The sequence below is a fragment of the Sciurus carolinensis genome, chromosome 14, assembly GCF_902686445.1.
Source record: "Sciurus carolinensis chromosome 14, mSciCar1.2, whole genome shotgun sequence".
Lineage (NCBI taxonomy): Eukaryota > Metazoa > Chordata > Mammalia > Rodentia > Sciuridae > Sciurus > Sciurus carolinensis.
The window spans coordinates 77,156,547-77,162,546 of NC_062226.1; the positions used below are offsets into that span (position 1 = coordinate 77,156,547).

Consider the following 6,000-nt stretch of genomic DNA (forward strand, 5'->3'; position numbering starts at 1 on the left):
GCACATTTCAAAGGTAGATGGATACTTTAGCTTAAGAGGTGATCATTATTTAGAGGGGGAAATGATAGTTTTGAATTTTTTGGCTCAAAAATGCCTACTGCCAAGGCAGCTTAGTTCTAAAAACAAACCCTTAAAACTTTTGGATTTAGAAGCCAATAATCCCTTAGCACAATGAAGAGTGCACAGTCCACATTCTGACTAAGTGTCAGAGGTCATGGTTATGGGCTCTGTTTTAAAGCCTGTGAACAGTCCTGGCTACTGCTCTGAGAGTCAGATGAAGGCTCATCTCTAGAGTGAAGGTGTTAAGTCTCTTGCAACAGGTGATGGTGAGTAGTCTTGGGGACCATGGGTTGGGGGTGGTAATTGGGTACCAGGAATGTACTCTCTTGGACCAAATGAACCTAAAGGTCTAAATGGTGTGAGTCACAGGGGAGGCCATGAGAGATACTCCTGGGAAAGGAGGGGGGCCCTTTGGTAGCCATATTAACCTTGCCCTCATCCATCACTTTGGCTGGAGAAGAGCTTCCGGAGCTGCTATTCACAGGAGCTGGACCACATCCTGGGTCAGAGGCAAAGTGTTTCCCAGATGCCTCAGAAGACCATCAAGGATGAGGTAAATGTCCATCCATTGACCCAAATTCACTTCTAGGCATATCTCTTCAATTAAAAGTAGCAGAGAGAGGTCTCCCATCTGGCTCTGCTGTCAGTGGAGGGGAATATTCTGCACCACTCACAGGGGATGGGCCAAAAGAGCCATTCTGGCTCCGTGGACCTCTCCGGGTAGGGTTTTGTGTATTTGGTCTTCCTGGTATTGGTTTTACAATCACAGGTTCATCTTGCCACATTGCCATCTTTGGGGTCATTTCTAATAATTTGTGTCTCAAATTAGCAGCTTCCCTTTTCTCTTCAGCTATATCTCTTTCTGCAGCATGAGCTTTGAGCCAGTTATCATGAGCTTTCTTCTCATGAGTAGCAATCTGGTTTTCTGTTTTCTGCAAGTCTTCCTCCATTTCTTCAATTCTCCACTTCCTCTGCAGCCAAAACCGCCTTTTCATCTGCAGCTGACAGCTGCTGTTCTCTTTCTTGTCTCATACTCTTCTTGACTCAGTTTTTTTGCAGAGCCATGTCTTTCTGCTGGTACAGTTCACTTAAAATCTCCACTTTCTGCCTCAGAGTTTTGCACTCCTCTTCCAGCCCAGCTTTAGCAGACTGTAGTGAATTGCGGTCATCTTCGAATTTTTTTATTTGGTCTTCTAGGTTACATTTTGTGGACATCGAGGCTCTTAGCTTAAGTTGTAAAAGTTTTAGATCCTCTTCAACTACTGATGTTGCAGTTTGTGTCCGAGAGACATCCATCAGCTGCTTAATTTGATTTTTCACCTTCTCATTCTTGTCACTTCCTACTTCTCCATTGGCTGGCTAATTCATCTGACTTATCTCCTCCTTTATTTTGACCCTCAGATTCCGATTCACATTCTATTTGATTCAACTGTGTAATACAATTAGTCAAAGCATTAATATTATCATCTTTGTGATTAAGAGCTACTTCTAAATCTTTCTGGGACTTCTCAAATGATTTTATTTGCTCAAATGATTTTATTTACTCCGGTCTTCAATTTCCTACTGCAACTACTCTTTCTTCTTCTTAAGCCTAGCATTTTCTTCCTGAACTTGATGGCATTCAGACTTCACCTTCTCTTCACTAAGCTTAACTTCATTAAGAGCTATTTGAACCTCTGAAAATTCTGAAGCATTCATTGAACTTTAACTTCTCTCTATAGATTTCTTGTTTCTAATACCAAGTCCTGATTCTTGACATTCTGTGTTCTCTCAGATTCTAACATAACATAATATGAAGACTTTTAGCTTTGTCATCAAGAATCTCATTAGTTTCTTCAAGTAGCTTGATTTTACCCTTATATTTAATTGCTTCATCAGAGAGAATCATATTTTGTTTCTTGGTTTCTTGGACATGTTTCTTTGATTCCTTGATCTTCTGTCCATAATTTGACAATTTTTGCACCAGTCCTTCATTTTCTTTCATGATATTCTTTAACTTTTCAGAAATTTGCTGTTCAGTAACTTGATATACTCTTATCTTTTACAACAAGAACAGTTCTCCAGAAGAAAATGGCAAATGAAACAATTCCCAAGAAGACAGTGAGAAATACAGGCTTCCATGGTAGTCCATAAAAATCAGGCCCAGGCTAAACATCATTGGACAATGTGGCAACTAGCTCCTCAAAATTCTCTAACAGCTTCTTCAAGAGATAGGATCCTGGCAGTGTACATTTCTTGTTTGCTTGCAGTGTTTTCAAGTATAATGAGTCTAAATACTTTAAATGGAGCATATATTTCCATTTGTAATAGACTCTACAACATCATATGTCTAACACCTGGCTAGAATCCCTCTGTATAGTACTTCTCTCATAGATAACCTGGTTTTTATGAGTAAAAATAATTATGTAAGACAAGAACTTAAATATATGATAAAACTAATTAATTTTCTGGCTACACATAAAACCACAAGGATAATGAATAATACAAATAATGAACTATTTCTCTAAGGTTTTAAATCATATTTTCATTCTACTCTTATATAAACAAAGACAAATGACAAGTCATTGCAGACAACTCTAGAAAACTGGCTTAGATAAACTACTCTGAATTTAACTTCCTTCTATAAAACTCAATGTCTAATTCTAAAGGTGTGCACAAAGGGCGTGTATTAAACACCAGCCTACGCTCCACTATTCTACACCACCCTCTTCAAGTATTCGAGATAACTCTCCTTCTGGTCCCAGCTCCCAACAGTCTCCATAGGGACAAGATCTATTGTGACGTTAGCTGCATTTAGGAATGTAACAAGGAATGTAATGCTTGTCACCTCTAAGTATTCCGTCAAAAAGTGCAATGAGGAAAGCTTCAAGTACACTCTCACCAGCCTTGCTTAACAATACAGTTGGGTCCTGCCTGTCTGGGCCCTTACACACTCCATTTCTCCATCGCCACGTCAGTCAATGCACCCACTCCGCTCAGAACTCAGCCACCCGACTACCACAGCGGGAATTCCTCCCTATGAGGGCTACATAGAGCACCAACAGGGGTCCCAGAAGCTCCGGGTCCCCTGGGGAAACGGAGACAGAAGGCACGGTGGCAGGTACTGAGTCCATTATGTACTGACAGCTGAGTGGAGACGATGCTTCCCTGCTGAACAGCACAGGACTCAGACCTCTTCCACTGTTTTCTACTTCCGAAGGACCCAGCGCAGGGGGTGGGTACTGGGAATCTATAAAATTTATTTTTATTATTATTATTATCTTTTTTTTTTTCAGTGCTAAAGTAACAAACCCAGGACCTCAAATATGCTGAGCAGGCAAGTGCTACATCATTGAGCTACACTGCTAGCCCCCAGATTTCATTCTTTTTTTTTTTATTATAAACAAATGGGATACATGTTGTTTCTGTTTGTACATGGAGTAACAGCATACTATTTGCGTAATCATACATTTACATAGGGTAATGATGTTTGATTCATTCCATTGTTTTTTCCTTCCCCCCACCCCTCCCACCCCTCTTTTCCCTCTATACAGTCCCTCCTTCCTCCATTCTTGCCCCCTCCCACCCCCCCCTGTTATGTGTCATCATCTGCTTATCAGTGAGATCATTCATCTTTTGGATTTTTGAGATTGGCTTATCTCACTTAGCATTATATTCTCCAGATTCATCCATTTGCCTGCAAGTGCCATAATTTTATTATTCTTTATAGCTGAGTAATATTCCGTTGTATATATATATATATATATAGCACAGTTTCTTTATCCATTCACCAGATTTCATTCTTAATACATACATTTAAATGTTGAGGGCTTGTCAGAATACTGACTTAATTTTTTAATACATTAAAACCCAAACTAATGGTGCACACCTGTAGTCCTAGATACTTGAGAGGATGAGGTGTTAGGTAAGAGTTCAAGACACCAAGATGGCAGAGGGAGGGTATAAGGATACCACTGGACGGGACAGGGATACAAGAAATGGAGTCGTGTCCCTGTTTACAATAAACCATTACCTCGATAAGGTCCTGCCACTGAGGATTCATTACCATGACAACTCCGCCACAGTTTTGGTATTTTAGAATGACCAGTGGGGGTCAAGTGGGCAGTATTCTAATCGGCTATCACAAAGTAACCAAGAGGGACAAAGGGAGTAAGGTCATCAATCAGCTCTACATAGGGAAGAGAACAGCTCAGTTCAGCATAATTTCCAGACATTGGACCTTGAATCTCTCTCTTGCTTGGCCCACTCTGCTTTACCTTACAGGTTGCTAGGTCCACCTTCACCATCAATAAACCTGTACTTTGTTTGTGACTTGTATGTCTCGTTCAGTTCTTTGTTCAGGACATCAAGAATCTAGACCCCAAATGGACATACTGAGGATAACAGAGGCAGGAGGATCACCGGTTAAAGGCAGCCTCTGCAACTTAGCCAGGTCCTATCTCCAAATAAAAGATAAAAAGGACTGGGGATATAGCTCAGTGGTAAAGCACCGCTAGGTACAATTCCCAGCACCAGGAGTGGGTGGTTATAGTGGGAATAAGTCACCATTTATCCTACAACAAACTACAAAATTTATAGACAAACTGGGGATGTGTGGGACCTCGGTGAAGAAAACAGAACCATAGAAATGAAAAAATGCACTGTGCTCTTAGCTGATAAAGTTAAATATTTTAAACATATGCTGTTTTTCCAAATTGGTTCATTGATAAATCAAGTCCACTAATTTTCTTCAATTGATTAAATTAAGCTAAATTTCCTCTGAAACAAAAATCTGCAAGAATACCTAGGAATGTTTTGAACCAGGAAGGTAATAAAGCCTTGTAATACTAGATGTAAAGCTATATTTTAAAGGTGTAAATATTAAAATGTACTATTAGTTTCGTTGAACTCTCAGACTGCATTCAGTATGACTGGGAATAGATGATAGTATAAATGAAGTGTTGCAAAGGAATCTAGAAGCATAGGAAGGAAAAAGTAGTTTGGGAGAATATAAGATTAATAACGTCATAATGTACACCAAAGTTCAGATGGGTTGAAAATGAAAATGAACTAGAAGGATATATTAGTGACTATCTTTGGATGTGATGGAATTTTCCAAATAAAAGTAATGGAAGGCTGGGTGTGGTGGTGCACATCTCTAATCCCAGTGGCTCGGAGGCTGAGGCAGGAGGATTGAGAAGTTAAAGTCGGCCTCAGCAAAATCGAGGCACTAAGCAACTCAGTGAGACTCTCTAAATGTAATAAAAAAAATAGGACTGGGGATGTGGCTCAGTGGTTGAGTGACCTTGAGTTCAGTCCCTGGTACCAAAAATAAATAAATAAATAAATAAAGTAATGGAAGGATTAATAAAACAAAAAGAAATCCTATGCCCTTTAGCAGTCATTCTCCACAAATCTCATATATATATATATATATATATATATATATATATACCCACATACACAAACATATATATGATATATATATATTAGTATGAATATATATATATACATATATATATATATATATATATATATATATATATATTTTTTTTTTTTAGTACCAGGGATTGAACCCAGGGGTGCTTAACCAGTGAATCACATCCCTAGTCCTTTCTATGTTTTATTTTGAGATAGGATCTCATTTAGTTGCTTAGGGTCTCACTAAAATTCACTGAAGCAGGCCTTAAACTTGCAATCCTCCTGCCTTATCCTCCCAAATCTCTGGGATTAGAAGTGTGTGCCACCACACCCAGCTCTAATATATATTTTTAAAGCATTAAGATGCCAAGAGAAAAATGAACAAAGGTTATAACGATTCACAAAAGTGAAATAAAGGAAATACTAATGTCTGATGTGAAAAATGTCCATACCTTCAGCACCTAGTAATGTGTTCTAAGGTTTTATACCATAAAAGATACCCCCAATTGTACATCTTATGTGGAGGGAATCTTTCTCAGC

The 6,000-nt window shown here is 38.9% G+C and overlaps 1 pseudogene; it reads right to left on the bottom strand.

The window, feature by feature from the left end:
- Window positions 1-218: 218 nt before the first annotated feature.
- LOC124963920 (transport and Golgi organization protein 1 homolog) lies at window positions 219-3,173 on the bottom strand (annotated as a pseudogene).
- Between the last annotated feature and the right edge of the window lie 2,827 nt (window positions 3,174-6,000).